Genomic DNA, 21,032 nt, shown 5'->3' with positions numbered 1-21,032 from the left:
TTTCCAAGCGCTATAAAATAGAATATGGCTCACTGCTTATATCGCCTTGATGCGGCACAAAATGTAGCTCTGCATGCTCGTGATGCCAGTCCCAAATATGACGTCGTCACCAAACCGTAAAAATTCTGCGCCTCGTTTACATCATTGCGTGCCTAAACACTGCGCCATCAGGGAAGCAGCCTTTCGAGAGCTACGCTTGCTTCCTGCAAAAAGTGCGCTGGTGTAATCCGCGAAAAATTTTCAGTGACTTTTGCGCTCTTGCCCAGGAATGCGCTTGACCTCGCCCCTAACAGCCTCGCAGAGCTAAGGCGAAGGGCGGAAGAAGGTAGTCCCGGTTGAAAGCTGCTAAGCGGCGCGCTATGCAACGTGCCATTCCGCGAATGAAGCGTTAGTAAAGCGTCAGGTTAACCGCGTTCTCTTTTAGTAATTCATTTCCGTGTGTCACGTTTTGTGAAGAGAAACTCCAAGCTTCTTTCACAATCGACGCCTTAACGGCTTGACTACGGCTACATTATTCGTGAGTTTTCCTGAAGATGCAGAGACCGAGTGTCGCCATTCTGACGTCCTTTCTGTAGGCCCCCCTTAACTTAATTATGGCTGCGCTGGCTCCCGAGCTTCAATTCTTCGAAAAAGGGGTTAATAGAAGTTCACTGTATCACAGAACGCACTAAAAACGAAATCGTTTTGACGAATGAACCAAAGAAGGATCAGACATAAGCCGTGCTTTGCGGTTTTGCATGTTATGACGAGTGACAACCTTGTTGTAGTCCTGGACAGAACGTGAGTCTACTAGTTGGAAAATTCATAGTTGTCAAAAATGAAAAAAAGAAAGATCATTTTAAAAACTCGTTCCTTTCTGTTAGACAGCTTTAATAAAAAATATCAGATAGACAAGCCCAGGAAAGTGTACGAGACGTTAATGGAAGTGCAACGTGATGATTGCGCCACCTGCAGGAGCCGAACGTTCGACCTTGCGTTGCCGGTTCAGTCTCTGTCGAGAAGTAAAGTTAATGAATGAAATGACTTCATTGCAAGATATTTCTAATTGTTAATCCAGGCCAGACCACTCAGATGGAGGGTGGGAGGCCTTGTCTTCCAGTAGCCTCCCTAACCTGCTGGACAGCGCAGGTTTGATCTTCTAAATTGGAATTGAGCAGCGTTGTATACTCCATCGCTCATGGAGAGTGTTTAGGGAGTCTGTGTGCTGCTTCGGACACCCCCATAGCACATGTCTTAGGGAGGCCGCTTTTATTTCACAGGTTTTACGTATAGAGTCTAGACAAATCTCTGTAAACGTTCAGTGTGGCTTAGCAAGTCTGGGAAAAGGATTAGTATGTAATTTGCGCTAACCTGTCGCCTGTTTTCTATCTGATTTCGGGCGAGGTAGAGAGAAAATTTGTCTCAAGTCACTGTAATACTTGGTGTATTCTGCATAGGTGGCGATTTTGTCTTATTAAAGGTTCGGTCTCGGCAGCAGCGTTTCCCGACGAGGGATGCGCGGCGGGATAGTTCTCGTGTCAGCGCATGGACCACCTCGTTCGTGTTGTAGGTGGCTGTGGTTGCGTATGCCGGGAACCAGATTAGATAATTACGTTCCACCGAACAGTTGCTGTCTTTTTTGCTAGATTTTTTCTGGGCACTTTGCGAATTACGTCCACACGCAAAATTTTTAACCTTTGAATCGCTCAGACTGAAGCTGAGTTTTGTTGAAGTGAGAGCCATGGGGATGGCCACCTCTTCAGTACTTCCCTTGGCTTCTTTATGTGTTAGCTATCATTCATTTTGTCACGAATAATGTTAGAGCATATAGTTAAAGAGTAGTGCACCAGTAGACTACACTGTACATGAAGACAGTTGTGTAACTGTATGTAGATATCACATGATTTCTTACCACACTGAAAATGAAATACGATGACGCAGAAGATTACAACGGTAATGAACATGGTTGTGATGTTGGTCACTTGCTGATACCATACTTGAGAAATTTTCGCTTCAGCATGTCCAGATCGGTCTGTCAGTTGCAATTACAGTATGTTTTCTTTTTCTCTCGAAACTTCCGCTGTATGCTCCTACAGTGGTTCCTCTAGAAGATGGAATTTTTTCTGAGATCAATGCCAAAAATGCGATTGAATTGAATGAACTGACAGAGCATTAAGACGATGCAGTGATAGCAGAGAAGTTTGCTGCTGGCAGCTCGTCTTACTTTAGATTTATATTCGTAGGCCGGACATTATTTATAGGCTTGTTTTTGAACACAACAGCGTGAAGTCGGCGCAAGATAGTTTGGTTTTGGGTTTATTTCCAACACAAAAAGTTGGGGGTTTCCCAGACAAAAAAAGCTGTTGATAAACAGCTTGAAGGGACCTGGAGGACCGTACAGTTGAGAATATATGCCAGCATTTGTGATCGTGAATTGCTTACTAAAGTCGGCATAGGTATAACTCGGTTCCAGAACAAAACAACCGTAAACTTGAAGTCATTTCCGTCAAACCATTTTGACAAATAGGATCTACTGATTTAGATTGTGCCGCTAATATCAACGGTAGTAATCAATGGCGTAGGCGTGGTGTGTAAAACTGTGTTTTAAGCTTGTTGTCCCCCCCCCCCTCTTCACCTCCAGTGCCGGGTCGGAAAGTGAACAAACATTACACTGGGTCCCCTTCACGGCCCCCAGTTTTACTAGTATTTCGTATTTTTCTTTTATAACTTCCAGCGACATAACATTGCAGGTCATAACAGGTTATAAGAGGTTATAACAGAATGGCTTAAGCATTCAAAAAAACTTGAAAGGTGAGGAAGCATAATGTATGTAAAAGTGTGCACACTGATAGCGAACGAGATTTTGTGCGTCAAACGTATTACGTACTATCAGCCAGTAATATTCGCGTGTTCGATGTACGACACAGTTTACTTTTATGTGCCGATTTCCCCCGTCATAAAGTGATATCACTGGTAATGTCTCACGCGTACTAATTAGTTTTGTAGTGACAAAATGAGCTTACTGATCTATCGACGTTTTCTCTAACATTACTGAATACAAACGTTTGAATGCTATCAAAGTAAGGCACTGACGAAAGATGAGGACGCAGCCACGCAATACAGTAAAAAATATAGCAAACATACACAGAAGGATGTGCGTGACGTTGTAAATGACTCAGTCACACAAACTAAACTGCGTCTAACAATATATCGCATCGCTTTACAGTTGGAAATGGTTTGCCCGACAGTAAACAAAACGTCGGAAGTTAAGTTCTCACTCTAGACTTTTATATATAGGCACTCGCAGTAGCGTTTTCCGTAGGAAACAAATAGTTTTTGCTACAGCACTATAAACATTTCACCCGGCAGGAACGAAGACAGTACGCACACACTGTTCATCGCAACATAATGCTGAAAGATCATAACTGGCGCATTTGGTACATATCTCTAACGCGTAGTTAAACAAAGTAAGCTGGAACAAGATAATTAAAATACTCACGTTGAGATGTATCGTCGAGTTCGCCACCTCAAAGCTAATCCAGTTCAAGCGGCAAGACGAAGTTGTCTTCGCGGTGCGCAGAAAAACTTGACGAACACTACTAAATGTATCCCTTTGCCACCCAGTTAAATATTTTAGCTTTCGTGCCCGTTGTGCAGCTGATGACCCATCTCTACGATTCACACTTCACGCAAACTTCACCACAACACCGATGTCACCGCACAATTCCTTTGGGAGTGGCTGCTCTGAAAACGTCGGAAAGGGCACACTGAGGACCCTCACCGGTTTGACAAACGATCGACGCCGGCCGAGAAAAAGAACGCACGATGAGATATCAGGCCGTCAGCGTAGCGTTGCCGTTACGGGCCACAACTCCGCGTGGCACCGTCCTTTCCGCAGAGCCAGTGTCAGTCACGGAGCACGAGACGAAGAAAGCGGTCCTCAATCCCCCATTATCGTCCGTGCCATTGGTGCTATCGCCATGGGGGTATAAGGCAGCTATAGCCTCAACGATATCTGCGCCACTCCTCCATCACTGGAGGCGCGAGAGCAGGGACGACGACGACGGATGCAGAGGTTCGGCTTCCCACTAGTGCAGCTCGGATCGAACCTCGGAGTTCCACCGCTTTTTTTTTTCTTGGGATAAAGGTCAGTGGTGTTCTTGAATGGCTCGACTCCCGAGAAGCAACGCTTCGGTCACACTTCCGTCGACGGTCAGCGAGAAGGCCACAAAGATGTGCCCTTACCGTACGTCACATGGACGGGCATCACGGGCGCGTTGGTGAGCGATGGCACTGCCGGTGCCGTCGGCGTCGCGGCCATCACTGCACGCCGGCGCAATCAGCCACGTCTCGCTAGCGTTGGGAGGAGCTCGCCCCGAGAACGGTGCCGGCCTCGCCCGAGCGCCCTCTCTGAGAACTGGTGGCAACCGCCCGCGTTTACCCCTGCCGGCCTTTTCAACAGGCGGCCCGCTCAACTCTCGTATACTGTGCGAGCTCATCTGCCTCTTGTGCTTCGTACGTTCATTTCCCTCTCTCTTCCCCTACACCTACTTACCTCCACTTTCACTCCCCTCCTTTTGTCATCGGCTAAGGTCTTTCGTACAGCTCAGTGTGACGAGTGTAGATGTGAATCACAGTAGCCACAGTGTGTAAGTACCGAACAGGCCATGTGTATTTCTTCGAATGCGGCACAAATATTCCAATGCTATTTCTTATCAATATTGTCATTTCAGAGAGGCTCCTACCTTATCTATATGGATAAACAAGAACTGCTGAAATCACTCCGGCTTACATATGGGCGGATTGAAAAAGTAACATGGTACCTTATTCATTTGCCCAAGACGACTGGTAACGTGAAAGTAATATTTTTTTCTCTTCAGTTGGTTGTACTCATCCAGCCTAAAAGCTGTCTGCTATCAACTTAGTTTTGCACTGCTTCATAGATAGCAAGAATTGGAAGCTTTGTGCACCTCTCGTTATACTGTATTGCCTCCGTGATTGCCCCACCTCTTTCCAAGCCACGGTGTCATATTATGACGTCATAGTCAAGTATGATGACGTCACTAAATTTGACAACCTTTGAAGTTAGGATGAAAACACAGCATGGACTTCATCACATGTTTCGCGTTCATTTTGTGGCCTCTTCGTGTTCACGACCATTCCTGGCGTTTGACGAAGCATCTAAAGTTTTCGCCTTACATGTGCTCACTTGCGTGCTTGGCAGTGTAGTAGAATCTATCTATCTATCTATCTATCTATCTATCTATCTATCTATCTATCTATCTATCTATCTATCTATCTATCTATCTATCTATCTATCTATCTATCTATCTATCTATCTATGTGCAAATACCCTAAAAATATTCCTTGCACCCCTTCAGTTTCTTTTCCCTGAAGCTCCCTCATTATTATCTTGAGGAAGCTCATTTGTAGCCCCATCGATACGAGCCAAGAGCGGGATCCTCCCGCGTTAGACAAACTGGCGCTCTTCAACACGGAAGGCCCTGTGAGGGCTATTTTGCGTGTCTGCCGGAGTTCTTGTTGCTGCTCACCGTCGTGCCAGTAAATATGGGAAGTATGCTTAAAGCTGTAGCGAATGTTTCCCGTTTAAATGAATGTACGAGACTGGGCTACTTGGTAATACATTTCTACGAATTAGCGCAAAACAGGGCAACGTATACAACGAAGGGAGGAGCAAGGAAAAGGTTTGTACGCTATCAGCTGCTGCTTCGCTTCTTGAAGTCGTTCATTCAGATCCCGTTCTCAAGAACCGACGCAGCTTCAAGACTTCGTTCGCTTGCACGTGATCTCACACTTGTGCAATGTAACTCGACAGAATTCACAAACGCGCGCCTGCATAACTTGGATCCCGATCTGCAGCTTCGTCTTCCCTCAGGAATATCTCGAGCTGAGGAGACTCTTCTATGCCGCCTGTGGCTTGGAGTAACCTTCACGAACGCATACTTCTATCTTATTGGAATGGCCAGCTCTTCTACATGCACTTACTGCAGTTGCGAAGAAACCATCGCGCACCTTCTATGTGAGTGCACCCATTTCAACGCGCCAAGACAAGAACTTACTGCAGCTCTGGATAGACTGAATGATCGGCCTTTGTCGGAACAAAGAATTCTGGGTCATTGGCTGAGCCCCTCCTCAGCCCAGAAGGCTTTGAAAGCTTTGCTACGCTCTTTGTGGACAACTGGCCTAACAAACAGACTTTAGTGTCTTATACTCCTTGATGTTGCCTTTCCTCTGTAGCTATTTCTTATTTTTTTATTTTCTCTTATTCTCTCTTTTTGCAGTATTTCTTTTTATCATTTTTTATTCCCCCAACCCCTTTCTCCAGCACAGGGTCTAACAGCCAGACTTTAGTGTCATATTTTCCTTGATGTTGCCTTTCCTCTGTCGCTATTTTTTATTTTTTTATTTTCTCTCTTTCTCTCTCTTTGCATTTCTTTTCATCATCTTTTATTTCCCTAACCCCTTTCTCCAGCATAGGGTAGCCAGCCAGTCTAAGAACAGGCTAACCTCCCTGTCCTTCCACTTAAACTTTCCCACTCATTTAGATTTTTTTAATTAAATGTATATAAGGAGAGGTTGGTGCCAATGCATGGGGCCAGCTACTCCTCTTTTCTTGCACAAAAGTCGACATCGCACATTTTGTATCAAACACAAGGCTGTAAATATGTACATAGCACAACACTTACACAATGAGTTCACGTTTTTCAACACTGAGTGTCCACACCACACGTGTCCACACTAGATCGAAATGTGTCCGCACCACACTGAGTTTGTAAAAACACAAGTAAGCACGTCAATTTAAGTGTGCTCACAAAAACGTGAAAGTTCAATAAAATGTCTAAGGTGATCTTGTCGCTTAAATACTGAACTGTTTTCAGAGAGGTTTTCTCAAAAGTATCGTAATGAAAGACGAAAACACTGTTTTGAATCATACCGCGGTTAACAGTGAAGTACATTTGTTTTTTTGTTTAGTACTTTTGAGCTATTTCTGATTCCTCTAGAAAGTGAACGACTGCATGTGCTGCAGTGGCTTGTAGCTGTCCTTTTGGCCATAGACCCAAGATTTTTGAAATTGATGGGGGTCGCTTATCCAAAGAATTGAGTTTTTGAAATAAGTTCTTTCGAGGTACATCATGATTTTTACAATTCATAAAAATGTGTTCCACGTCTTCTTTAGCTTCTCCACGTGAGCAGGTAGGTCTGCCATCTTTCCATATTCTATACAGGAAAGCCTTCGTGTAGGCTGTACCAAGTCGAAGCCTATGAATGACTGTTTCTACCGATCGGCTAACCCTTAACGGAATATTAAAATCTATACCGGGATCAATGTTATACAACAGAGAGTTTTGCGCACCATTTTCGAACCAGGTTTCCTTAGACAGTTGACAGCTCAGCTTAATTATTAGACACCATGCATTGCTCATCGATAGAGGTAGCAGTGATATATTATTTTCTGGATGTGCTGCATGTGCAATATGACCAGCTATGTCGTTTCCTGTGATTCCACAGTGGCTTGGCACCCACTGGAACATTATGGTGTGGTTTAAATCTTTTGATATAGCGTACGTCCTCTGTATTCCATAAGCGAGCTCGCTAGCTTTGTTGCCTAAGCTGATTCGTTTTAAAGAAACTAATGAGGACTGTGAGTCACGGATAACTACACATCGAAGTGGACCCGGCTGTAGACATATGAAGCGTAAAGCAAAGAGTATTGCAGAGAGTTCTGCCGTTGTGGATGTTGTAAAATGGCTGAGTTTAAAAGCTTTTCTCGCTTGGTATGCAGGTACAAAGAATGCCGACGTAGAGCTTTGATTCAGACATGATCTGTCAGTGTACACGTGAATATAGTCTTCATAATGGTATAAAGGTGTGTTAAAGTTAATTGCTTTATTACAATATATGGGCATATCATTCTTACAATTTAATCCCGGAATCGAAGTTGTAATGTCTCGGATAAAGAGTCGCCATGGTGGGTGGGATGCACATGGAGGTCAGTATTCGTGCGTAAGCAGTAAATTCTTGAATTCTACTATAGTTTTATGTATTTTTGCAGCTTATTTTTCCTGAATAGCTCGGTAAGAGGATGATTAGCGTGTTGAGTTGCCAACCGAAGATAATGCCGGCAAGTTTCCATAAATCTCATAGCATGGAAAGTTGGTTGACGGGACTCCGCAATTACTGAAGCACTGGCAGACGCTCGCGGTACACCAAGACATATACGAAGGCTTCCGGCCAACAATCTTTGAATCCTCTCCTCTAAGTTACGTGATATCCCATGTAAAACCGGGGCAGAGTAAGCTATCCTCCGTCGAATGATTGCTGAATGTACACGCAATAAAGAAGAACATGAACTACCCCATCTCACTCCGGTCGGTCGACGTAATATATTGATTAGAGTTGACTTTGTCCTCTTATGATATTATCTGTGGTGCCCAAAAGTGACGTCTGTCTAAAATAACCCCTAAAAATTTGTTCTGTCGCACAAGTTGTAGGCGCTGAGAGTCTATCTGAATTTTGAATTTCTTGAGGAATTTCCTTGTGAATGGAAATACAGATGTTTTCTCATGAGAAAGAATCATGCCTCAGCTCTTAAAGAGGTCATTGATTATTGTCAGCCCATCTTGAAGTTTTTGCTGAACTGCTTGAATGCTCGTGTCTGATGCCCAAATGCACAGATTATCACTGCAATCCATCTGCAATCCATCTTAGTGTTCTGTCTACTATTCCCAACTTAATCAAACCGTGTAGTACATGAGCGTGCCTTGTAATGTCAAATGCTTGCTTTATATCTAGAAATACGGCAACGACGATTCTTCCGCAGTTCCTCTCATGATCTACATAAGTTAAAATGTCTAGAATGGCATTCATGGTGCAGCGGCGTTTACGAAAGCCTGCCGTATTTTCTGGAAGCACGTTCGTACATTCCACTCACCACTGAAGTCTAGCGTCTATCATCTTTTGCATAAGTTTACAAAGACAGCTAGTCAGACTGACAGGACAGAAAGATTGATTGATATGTGGGGTTTAACGTCCCAAAAGCATCATATAATTATGAGAGACGCCGTAGTGGAGGGCTCCGGAAATTTCGACCACCTGGGGTTCTGTAACGGGCACTCAAATCTTAGCACACGGGCCTACAACATTTCCGCCTCCGTCGGAAATGCAGCCGCCGCAGCTGGGATTGAATCCCACGACGTGCGGGTCAGCAGCCGAGTACCTTAGCCACTAGACCACCGCGGCGGGGCGAATTTGCGGAAGGAATCTATAGATAAAGGCGTTTTTCCTGGTTTGAGAATTGGGACCACTCTTGCAACTTTCCAGGAGGGTGGAAGACACTCTGTTGTCCATGCATCATTAAATATCTTGAACAAAGTATATGTGGTCACAGGACCCAGGTTTTTTAAAGCTGCATATGTTATCTGCATATGTTAAAAGAATATTTATTCTTTTATATTTATCCCTTTTTTATTTATTCTTTTTTAACTACCATGCTACACCTATTCCAACGGCAGGCCCTCTTAGTGGACACAACAGGAACGTACTTAATGAGAACACTGCGACGCCATCGCTCTTTGCCAATGCGTGGCCGCTTTGCCTAACATGTACCACACCCGTACGCAAAACAAGTCAGGACGTGTGAACAACAACCTCAATCTAATAAAACTGCATCGCCATGTCATCTGACGTGGTGAGTGCGCATGCGCGTCCTTTAATTTTCAGATATATATCGTTTTACTCGCTTGCAGTGGGCCAAGTGATTACATGTAGTGTTTTGCTCTATAGCGTCGCTTTCCTTCGTTCATCCGTACGAGTTCTCACCCTCGCTATTTAAAGGAAAAGAATAAATCTAGTTTTTGGTTCCCTATGTATTGCGGCTTGGTGGCGCTAGCCACCACCCGATCTAAAGGGTACAGCCATATCATTCATCCATCGATACATCCGTGACGCGCTCAATTCGACAGGGCACGGTGGCGGTGAAGCGTATGCGTCTCGCTATGTTCTGAATAAAAGATATCATTTTTTTGTCTCAATGGCGAACCTGTGCTGCATCCATCATAACTTCTCTTCTTTGCACGTGCCATGAGGGAAAAAAAGCGCTCGTGGGTGGGCGTAACACTGAACATCTTGCCACTCAGAACGTCGGGTTGGTTTGATCCACACGAAGACCGATATTCTTTATTACTTACTTCTTTATCTACAAGTACCCACGTGTTCCCGCTCACGGAGAGCGCTAATTTTTTGGACTCTGTATACCAACAACGCTTACGTAGACACTGTAGACACAGACACTGGGATATTTGCGAAAGGAGCTTTCAACACTAGCCCGTTATACGCTGCTATGCGTTGTCTGTGAAGCTAGCCGCGTACATTTCACCACCGCCGTGACTCCGTCAAGTTGAGCGCGTCACTTATTGAAGAAGAAAAGCAACGCCTAGCGCGTAACGCTGCACGTAATCACTCGGTCCACTCCAAGTCAGTAAAAAGATGTGGCAATGAAAATGAAAGGACGCACATGCGCACTCAGCTCACCAGATGGTGCGGCGATGTAGTTTTATCAGAAACTGCCGAACACTTGATAATGTTCTGTAAATGGCTTCACCCTACAGTACAGGATGATGGCGCAGAGTTTTTCAAGCACTTGGTTTAGGGACAGAGAGGGCAAAATAGACTTTAAGCGGGTGGAATTAACTAGAGAGAGGTTATCTGATTGGTGGCTAGAGTCAAGGCACGAGTGAAAATTAAACCCTTCGCTGGAAAGCACGAATCCTCAACCTCACTATTTAGAGGACAAAAATATAAATCTATTTTTTGGTTCACTAAGTATTACGGTTTGGTTGCGCTAGCCACCGCCCGATCTAAAGGGTACAGCCATATCCATCCATCCATCCATCCATCCATCCGTCCGTCCGTCCGTCCACCCGTCCGTCCGTCCGCCCGCCCGTCCGTCCGTCCGTCCGTCCGTCCATCCGTCCATCCATCCATCCATCCATCCATCCATCCATCCATCCATCCATCCATCCATCCATCCATCCATCCGTCCATCCATTCATCCATCCATCCATCCATCCATCCATCCATCCATCCATCCATCCATCCATCCATCCATCCATCCATCAGATTGCGGTTATCGCTCGCGCGTCCCGACTTATTTTGCAGACGGGTGTACTACGTAATAAACAGCGTATGACAACTGCACTTACGCACTATTATAGAGTAAGAAGCCTTTAATTATTACGGGTGTTGTGGTACTGGTTTAAAGGACAAAAGGATAGATCAAGTTAATTTGGCAGTCTCGTCTTCTTTCTTTACGCACCCTTTTTTACGTCTTTTATCAGTGGATAGAGGCACGTCGCCATTATCACCATGTTAGGACGCACGTGAGCAGTAAAAGACAGTAGCTATAGAACATAAAGTGAAAGGCACACTGTTCGGCTACCGTCACAAGTTCCACTAAATATCCCAAAACATATCGAAGCGTCAGGACAACGTTGTAGAAAATGAACATTCGTGTGTGTCTGTGCCTGCCCGACAGCGACAATTGGCATCCCGTACTTCCACAAGCAATCAAAAGTACGAAACATATCCAGACCGGCTGAAGCAAGCACCATCGGCGCTAGATTTAACAGTACCTGCTCCCTCAAGGGGGATATTTTCACACGGTACAACAATCTATTCGCACAGAACCGAACGCTGCTACGGATGAGCCGTAGAGTAACAGCAGCAATATGCGCGCCCGTGCGTTAAAGGGGGCTCTCCGTCGCAGACCAATCGATACGTCCCCAGGGTTCACGCTGGCGTGCACCGGTCTTCGTCAGTTACGCCGCTGTCATTAAGGCCTCTCAGCAGTGCCATTTCTGGGCCAGACGCTGAGCTCCTTGTTAGCCTTACTTACGCTTGCACCTTTGTTTCATCCTCTCACAAGCGCAATCTCGTTCGTGCAATTCCTGAAAATCTGCGCACGCTTATCTCCCGTGTCAATGCATCCCAGATACGGCTCTGGCGTAACATCTAAATACTTGGCGCTTGGGCCAGGCAGTAATCCGAATGCGTTGCTGGGCGAGTTGGCATTACTTTACGACAGTAATCCGAAGCAGCATACATATAAAACTCTCAGGATTTCTTATGCAATCACAAAGGCCGACTTGAATGTGAAAGAAATTCTTTCTTTTTTTCCTCCGGTTGGGGTTTCGATTCTCCCCCGCCTTCTTCTGAAAGCTGTCCACACCTGACGTCGGTTTGCACTGTCTGATATATTGGCAGAGTTTTGACTACGTGACGCCATCACGTTATGCGACGTGAGAGAGACGTTATGACGACGTCATACATTTGGCCATCTGTGACGTTTTGATGACGTCATCGAGCGATGATGATTTTTCGCGTCACTCATGTTGATGCCGACGCCATTAACAGTCAATTGTTTTTTTTTTCGCTTGATGAGGCATCCGAGGCTTTTTCCTTACAAACCTAAAAACTTGATTCGCATCATCCACGCGTGTCGCGTTACGTCGATGACGGCTGTCGTCCCTTTCGCGACGCCATTGATATATTCAGCCTATCCATTCGTTCTCAGTTTTGGTTTTTGCAACCATGACCGGACTAGACAGGCTACGTTGCGGCTTTCGCAATGGAGTTCAGAGCATTGGTAGCGTTTCTCCGCAGTTACCCACTGCTCAACGCGAGGGGCGCAGTGACACTTCCACAGGTAAAGCGATTTCGCCTACTGCTTTGGCATCTCAATATCTTTTTTTTTTTCGTTGCGCATCTGCTTTTGCATGGCCTGCAGTCACGAACGCAACGGGGAACAATGGCTAAGGTCCCTAGATGAAACAAGGTAGCGTCACTCATTATTCTCGAGCCGTCCTCCTTACTCTCTCGATCACTCCTCTTTTTCTCTGCCATCCGCGTCTGTAATTGGTGCATTACTTGCACGTGATCTTGCAAATGGCTGGTGGTGTTATTTATTATTATGCAAAATGTTCAAAACGAGTACGCATGCACATATGGCTCCAGCCGGATTCTCGCCGTGACCAGAAGACAAAATCGTAGCCAGAACATAGCTAGGAGGAGCATTTCGGTGTGCGCTAAGTCGACCAAGATTGTTTCGCCATGCTCGTTCAATACAACGTCTGCGTTTTTCAGCAATGCTGCGTTGCCGTAAACAACAGAAAATAGTTTCGCTCTCTTCAACTTACCTCGTGCTTTCCGAGATGAAGCGCACCATGAAGTGCAACTATGAACCATTTCACGCGAATGCTTTCGTGCAACTCCGTCAACGTATGTTGACGCGGATCTGCGAAGCGAGTTCACTTGTCGGTTTTTATTGAAACGCCAGGCGCGCGTCTAATGCGTGTCTAGTGCATGCCAGTTGGTAAAAATACATGTGGGTATGCACGATTACAGAGCAGCTGTAGGTTGTAATCAACGCACCTTCAGAAACATTTCACTCTTGACCAGTTCCCGCTTGAGCCGAAACGCGCTGCTTCGAGACACTTCACCAGTAGAACTCTCACTTTTCAGGAAGTTCCCAGCACCGCATCAGAATCACTTGGCATCACAATTGTCCAAATAGGCACATTTAAAAAAACGTCATCGCAGTGCTGCTGGACGAGTGTTCGTACCAGTCTGGTCGTAGTTATTTTTCTTGCGTGTGCACAAGCCGGTTGTAATCAATCGTCACAACGTCACGCCCTGTGGCCACTTACAGGATCCAGCAAGAAGCACGTTCACAGTGTCACAACACGAACAAAACACAATCGGAGAAGTGGACTAGTTAGAACTGGACGAAATACCACGGCCGTGGAACTAAAATGTACTACGCGAGACGCCATGGCTAGTGGTGTAAAGTATAGAACTGCACAACGTTGCCGGTTGAGTAACGCACATCCCGCTTGCTCTTGTGTTGTGCCGTTTTCGTTCATAAAGGTAACTGTTTATTCTACGTCTTATTTCGTTCCATTTTGTTTCATTTACATCTATTCACCGTAGCAACAGAACCCAAACCATCGCTTTTGGATGAAAGTTTTGAACCTTCTAGGGGGCGCTTCAGGCAAATACGCGAGGAGGAAAAGGGAGGGTGTCGCTACCTTGGAAACTTGTTTCATCTAGGGACCTTAACAATGGCAGGGTCGCAGCGACAACACGATGCTGCGGTGGGAGGTGGAAACAGACGCACTGCGAAGGCCGTAAGACGGAACGCTCGCGTGCCTTTCAGTCCGGCCGTGTTGCAACAAAGCGAATCAAGACAATGCCGAAATGAAATCAACGAGGAGCTGCGAACAATCTTACCACGCACCGCATGTGCTCGCTAACTGGTGCGAAGTTTCGTGCGTCGTAACTACTGTTCGAGTGATGAGAATCTGCGCATGTATTCCGGTATCCGCAGCAGAAAACTTCAAAGTCAACTAAAACAGAACTAATGTGCGCCTGTTGTCGAGAACACAACAGTATCAGCTATGGTTTCTTACTTCCGTATAGATGTGGATGGTGTTCCTATTCGTATAACTTTTTGAACGCTCGCAATCTTATTTCTAACTGCTGAAGGCAACTACTGTTAATAAAATATAATAAACGGGGCTGCTTTGCACTATCGTATAGTATTACGGTGTCATAGAAGAATCGATGCGGCTCGTCATGGTGGTGGCAATGATGATCATTATTAGAGGATGATAACAATCTTTATACGACTCGTCTGAGCACGTTATTCATCTTCCCGTGAGGCAGACAGCCTCCTCGTTTGAGGAGTCAATTAATTCATTTATGCATTAATAATGTTGCTCCCTCACATCCGCCATTACGCAATACGTCCCACAGCTTACAGCTTGAGTTCCAATCGCATGCCCAGGTTAAACAACAACTTCCGCTTCTTAAAAACAAGAGAGAATAAATGCATGCATGTGTTAGAACATTACGTCGTCTCCCGCACACTCGCGCGTTTAGCGTCGGTATGATTGATTGCCTTCAGTTCTCGTTAGCGAACGCACCAGCATGTCGTTGCCTTCCGATCCGTTTCGCACGTCACATTAGCCCAAGGACTGCACGAGAGAGGGAGCGACCAGCGCGAGCTGCGCAAGTACATCTACGACGAGGGCGGTGCCGTTGGGATGTAACTTATCATCAGCCTCCCGAGACTTCACCCCGTTCAAAAGCTGCGATGACTAGTTTCTTCGCGCCGGAACGCTACATTATCACTCGCCGGTTTTAAGTTGGCCGGTTGTTCTTTCACCGTCGCTTCTTTTCGTTATTGACGTCTCTGCAACGAATCCTGTGATGCGCAAGAGCAGCTTGCGAGAATGGATGACGGCTGATCAGTATACAGTTATGTAGACAACAAAAGCGAGCCCTGATTCCCCCCCCTCCCTCCCAGATAAAAAGAAGAACCTGAAGGGCGCTTGAGCATCGCTTTCATGAGTACGACGAACACGATAGCGTAATCGGACCCCTCTTGCATCACCTTTTCGTTCGCTATAGCTAGGCTTTGCTTCTCGGACACCTCAACCCTGTTACGAGGAAAGGAACTTTTCGCGATTCTTAGCTACCCCAGAATGAATACTGCACAAGGTTTTTTTTAGGTTTTCTGCCCCTTTCCATTCCCCCAACGTAGAGTAACAAACCGGGCATGTGCCTGGTTAACCTCCCTGCCTTCTCTCTTGTTGTTCTTGTCAGTGCATGAACTTTATATAACAAGACAGTGCCTTCCCCTCCCCCCACTCCAAAAAAAAAGGGTACGGGATAGTGAACACATATGATACAGCAGCTCGGTGCCATATCTTGTTTATTCACTGCTCCCGTCTCCGTCAGTTACGCCTTCACAAGAAACCGCCTAGCTGTCATGTCACCTAGCGTTGCCTAGCAACCACCTGGCACACCTGCACGTACTTCGTCCATCTTAGATATCATTTTCAACATGACCGAGCGACATAACATAGCATCTAGTCTCGCGAGTAAAATTGCGAAACATGATGCGAAGTGTCCCGTAGGCATGTTCGCGCTAAAACACTCTAACAACTATACTCGCGTGTCACGTTTCCGACAAGAATAGCTCCGCTGTTGGTTCCATCCTTGCACCACTAGTTCAAGATGTGCGCGTTAGGCTCTTTCAAGATGGCGTACGCGAAGATTGCATTCGTTGCGTACATACGCTATTTTCGTCACCTAAAGTGAGTGCCCACGAGAGTTGCGCGTGACGCATGCTCAGTGGTGACCAACACTAACGCAAAGCTTCACTTATACCCTGTAGTAAAAGTGCCTATCTTTTATTGCGATTGCGTTATAGAGCTCATCTCGCTGAAATTCCGGTGTCGGCGTCGTTGGTTGCGAGCGAAAACCATCTTATGCGTAACCAAAAAATCGAGAACGACGCAAATGAAATAAATAATTAAAAAAAACTGAGAGTGTAGATCAGACACGGGCCGTTTGCGTAACAAGCGGAAGTTCTACCCCACGGCAATGAGTCTGCTTCAGCTTATAGTGAAAATAACCTCCTCTGCTTGGAAATGCACTAAAAGTAACACACGCTTTACGATTGCACGCGTTCTGTGTACAACATGAAATATTGCTGTAATATTGCATGGTACGAGTGCCCATTGCCATCGGGCGATAGAATATGTGATTATCATAAGGACTTCGTTGTTTAACGCCGGTAACACACAACAAGAAGCACACACGCTACTAAGCCTCTTCTTTTAAGGCCACGCAGTTGGCGCCCAGCATGTTAGAAAAGTTTTCATGATCTAAGTGCTTGCCCCGCCGCGGTGGTCTAGTGGCTAAGGTACTCGGCTGCTGACCCGCAGGTCGCGGGTTCGATTCTCGGCTGCGGCGGCTGCATTTCCGATGGAGGCGGAAATGTTGTAGGCCCGTGTACTCAGATTTGGGTGCACGTTAAAGAACCCCAGGTGGTCAAAATTTCCGGAGCCCTCCACTACGGCGTCTCTCATAATCAAATGGTGGTTTTGGGACGTTAAACCCCACAAATCAATCAATCAATGATCTAAGTGCTTGAAGTACCTACTAGGAACAGAATATCACTCTTGCGTTCAACTTTTAGGGCCAAACCACATAAGCGCGAAAATGCACGCGACAGCGACGAGCGACGCTATGAGCGACGAACCAGGGCGTTCGCGCGACGTGTCGCGTGCTCGTTTTCGCGCGATCGCTCGGTTCTCCAGATTTGGAAACCGTCGCTCATCGCCCGGAAGTGCTGGGCTCAAGCAGCGAATAGAAAAAAAACCGGAAAAGGATATACATCAGTGACCCGTGTCGCCAAGGGTCCACTGCACGTGACCCTGCCCAAGTCACGTGGGCGCAACAAAAAATAACGCAATGTTTATTACGCATGTGCATATAAAAAAGTGCTGCAAGGCAATAATAAACACTTTCCGTTTCATAACACAACAACATATCTTATTTTCAAATTGGAAACCGCTCGCTACGCGATTTTCTTGGTGCGAGTTGACGGCCTCATGCCAGCAACAGTGGAATTCGCTCGCCGAAGCCGTCGCGTGAATGAGGTTTGCCTGCGCTAGCGACTGAACGCGCGACGACGATCTACGTCGCGTCGCTCGTCGCTGTCGCGTGCATTTTCGCGCTTATGTGGTTTGGGCTTTAAAGACGAAGCTTCAGGGTCCCCTAATTTTAGCACCAGTCGTGTTGCCGAGGTCGCCAACGGCCTCTTTCGCCTTTGATGGGGGAATCGAAGGCTTTAAATCCTGAACAAGAATAGTCACGAGAAAACAGTCCATGTTTCTGGAAGATGCGCGAGTTGGTAAACCAACACCATCTGCAGTCACTGGCTTCAGTGTTCTGTTAGCATACCGGTTATGGCAAATTGGTTAATATCCCTGCCTTTCCTCTTTCTCGTTTTTCTTCAGTTAGCTCCAATACAGGGTCGGTATTGAACAGAAGAACATATTTCGTCGAGATTGAGTGGACGAGATGATTTTGGGCCACTCGCATGCGGCACACGATATAAGCGTAGTAATCCTATACCGATATCAAGCAGCCCTTTGAAAAAGATCGGACTGTGAGTTCGGTACGAGTACCAACTTTCAGGATTGCATTACATCGGGTTGCAAATCTACTTATTACCGAGTGCGGCAAATCCTCAAAATTGTTTAAAACAAATTACTTGTTACAGCACCTACGTTGCCTACATATGTCTGCATTGAAATGAACCCGCATGTTATTACGCTGCTCACGACAAGGATTAAACTGGTATTGTCAGACAAGCCTGTGCGAAGCGCAGCAAGCGCAGACTTTCTGCGCACTACCGTTTGTTTACAGATAAAATAAGTTCATGCGAGGGCTTAATTTATGTGCGCAACTAATCGAACAGATTTGTCTCAACCAGGTAAATGCGACACATTGTGTAACGCGTTCGAGCTTAGCTGTAACGTCACTTTCTCAAAAACATAAAAAATAGACCTTCCTGCACAGGGAAATTGGGAAGAAGCTAAGCTTGGCGTGTGCATGACTTCCTAATTTTAATTTTTTATTTTATTAATTCATTTACTCATTCATCTATTATTTCATTCATTCTTATCTTTTCTTTCTTGTTTCCGTTTTTTCTGCTTTTTTCTGTCGTATTGCGCAATGTTTCCCCCTATTGTTTGAATTCTACCACATCGAAAATTTTACAGCCCGCCGCAGTGGTCTATAGACCACTCACTATAGTGATCATGGCGCTCGACTGCTAATCCGAAGGTCGTGGGATGGAATACCGGCTGCAGCGGCTGAATTTTTTATGGAAGCAAAAATGCTTGAGGACCGTGTACTTAGACTTAGGTGCACGTGAAAAAACTCCGGGTGGTAGAAATTTCCGGAGCCTCATAATCTCGGCGTCTCTCATGATCATATCGTGGTTGCGGGTCGTTCAACCTGAGATATTACTGTTAATATTAAATAATAATTCACCCATGTACTTAGCAGTGCAATATTTGCGTTGCTACATGCATGAACGACACTGGTGCGTAAAGGAACGGAATGCAAAAAACAAAAGGTAACACGCTCGCTTTCCCTGCGCAGCGAAAAGTGACAGCGTGAAAGGACAAGTGACCTCGACAGAACATCAGACTTCCATATCAAATATGATGAATCACTGACAAACCGATGATGGGGAAAAGATCAGTTATTAGAAAACTGCGAATACAAAATACGAGTGTGACCAGCGTACTTTGGAGGGCTTACTTGTGTACACGCTAACTTCTGTAGAGTCGCCAACGCCGTGTTGAGCGCGTATAACTCTATCACAACACCAAACTTTCCCTTAAATCATTTTCTTGCTTGCAGTGGCGTAAATGAGGTGTCTCAAAAAAGAATATTAAAACGTGTCAATTATTCTTCCTAGGTCACCTTGCCGCCGCAAATAATATGGAAAGCTTTCTATGGGGACCCGCGGAAGGATATTAACTATGCAGCGGGTTACGTAGAATTCAATACGTGCTGGAGAAGCCGGCAAGCTCAACCACGAACAATGGCGCCGGAAATGAGCGAGATTGTTCCCCATTCAGCAGCCTCCGCATGGGGCTCGCAAGAAGAAGATATATAGCATGAAGCACTCACTGGTTTAGCTCAGGTGCACTGAACTTCCACCGGCCATTGTATATGGTGGGCCGAAATAGGCTGCATCTAATTACGCTCTGTTCTAATGAAACACCACATCCCTTCGCTTCGCTGGTTCTTACCCGACTTACTTTCCCATACCCACTTCCCTTCACGCTTTTTCCTTATCCTAAAAGAGCCAGTGACTCTGCTGTGCGTGCTTCAACGTTACTATGTCGAAGAAACGCAGTTCCCATGGCTGGAAGTGTACACTGCAAGGCGAGCAGATGTACTGGCAGACGCCAAGGTAAACTACACGTGATCAATGAAGCGTGGAAGCCGAGAAAACACACGAGCTTGCGCTGAATGATCAAACTTTGTTACACATGGCGGCCCGCCATCTGTGCGCATATCCTGCTTTATTAGCATGGACCAACTACGCCGCCAAGGAATCCTGAGTGGGAAAGCCAATATTCTCGGTTACAAGAGTCTGTTCCGAGCTCGCCCTATAGAATACGGTGGAGATGACACGAAGACTGAGCGGAGAATGCACTAGCAGCGTCTACAGAGACGGCCACAAGAACGAGCATGGCGTCTCAAACGCGTGTGCGGCATTTGCTTCAATATTCAAAGTATCAGCACGGGCGAACGCGTGAACGCCGCCACCTAATCGACATTTCAGCTGTATATAATGAAGGACGCGTGGTTGTTGCGCTATTCTTTCGCCAACTCGACATCGTACCTCCAACAGACGTGTTCATCGGCGTTTGTCCTCTTTCTTACAAGTTATTTCGTTCGACCTGTGGCATGGAAATGCCCATTCTTGCCTGCAACAAGGGCGCACAGGCAGCACTCTCGTGCAGCTCATTTTCCTTATATCGAATGTTACAGATATATAAATTAAAACATTGGAGCTGCTTACAACGAACGCCCGCAGATTTTTCTGTATAGTAGCGAATCAGTTGAAACAATGTTTTTAAACAAGTAAACACCAACATTTCTCGCTAAGAGTGCCACCAGGGGCGCTCTCTTTATGGCCGTTAGTACATGGGACGTCGTGAGCACAACGAAATCGAATGCGAGACATCATAGCCACGTGATGATAAGCGTTTACTACCTCGTGCGAGGGTGCACAGTGTGTGCGATTAAAAGTACGCTATGTTGGGCCAGTTGGTGCATCGTTACTTCAAAGACGTGGAGCAGGCTTAAACACAAGAAGAACGACGTTGAGACAGAAAGAGCGCTTTTTCTATCTCTTTTTGTTGTTCTCGTTTTTTAAGCTTGCGCCATTTCTTTCAAGTAACTGTGTTAATAAATTGATGAATCGGGCCACTCGCTGGCGTTGCGGCATGAGCTATGTTCTTCGGCAAGACCAAACGCGGAAGGTGAGCCCGATCTTCACCGTGGGCGTCGTTTACTCATACTGACTAACGCACGACCACGAGTACAAACTATAGTTGTTTATGAGAAGGCCCCAGTTGAACTCGTGACTGTCA

General features: G+C 45.9%; 1 protein-coding gene across 2 annotated transcripts in view; it reads right to left on the bottom strand.

The window, feature by feature from the left end:
- LOC119173953 (suppressor of lurcher protein 1) overlaps positions 1–21,032 on the bottom strand; it is a 376,626-nt gene that overhangs the window by 338,538 nt on the left and 17,056 nt on the right. The window contains exon 1 of one of the 2 annotated variants that reach the window (XM_075895053.1): positions 3,479–3,598. The exons of the other annotated variant lie outside the window; for it this stretch is intronic. The gene's annotated coding sequence lies outside the window, so the exon portion shown is untranslated. Of the gene's footprint in view, positions 1–3,478; positions 3,599–21,032 lie in introns of those variants that run through there. 2 annotated transcript variants of the gene reach the window in all.

The sequence above is a fragment of the Rhipicephalus microplus genome, chromosome 5 (genome assembly GCF_043290135.1).
Source record: "Rhipicephalus microplus isolate Deutch F79 chromosome 5, USDA_Rmic, whole genome shotgun sequence".
Classification (NCBI taxonomy): Eukaryota; Metazoa; Arthropoda; class Arachnida; order Ixodida; family Ixodidae; genus Rhipicephalus; species Rhipicephalus microplus.
Note: the sequence above shows the minus strand (reverse complement) of the source record. Positions and strands in the feature narration are given on the sequence as shown.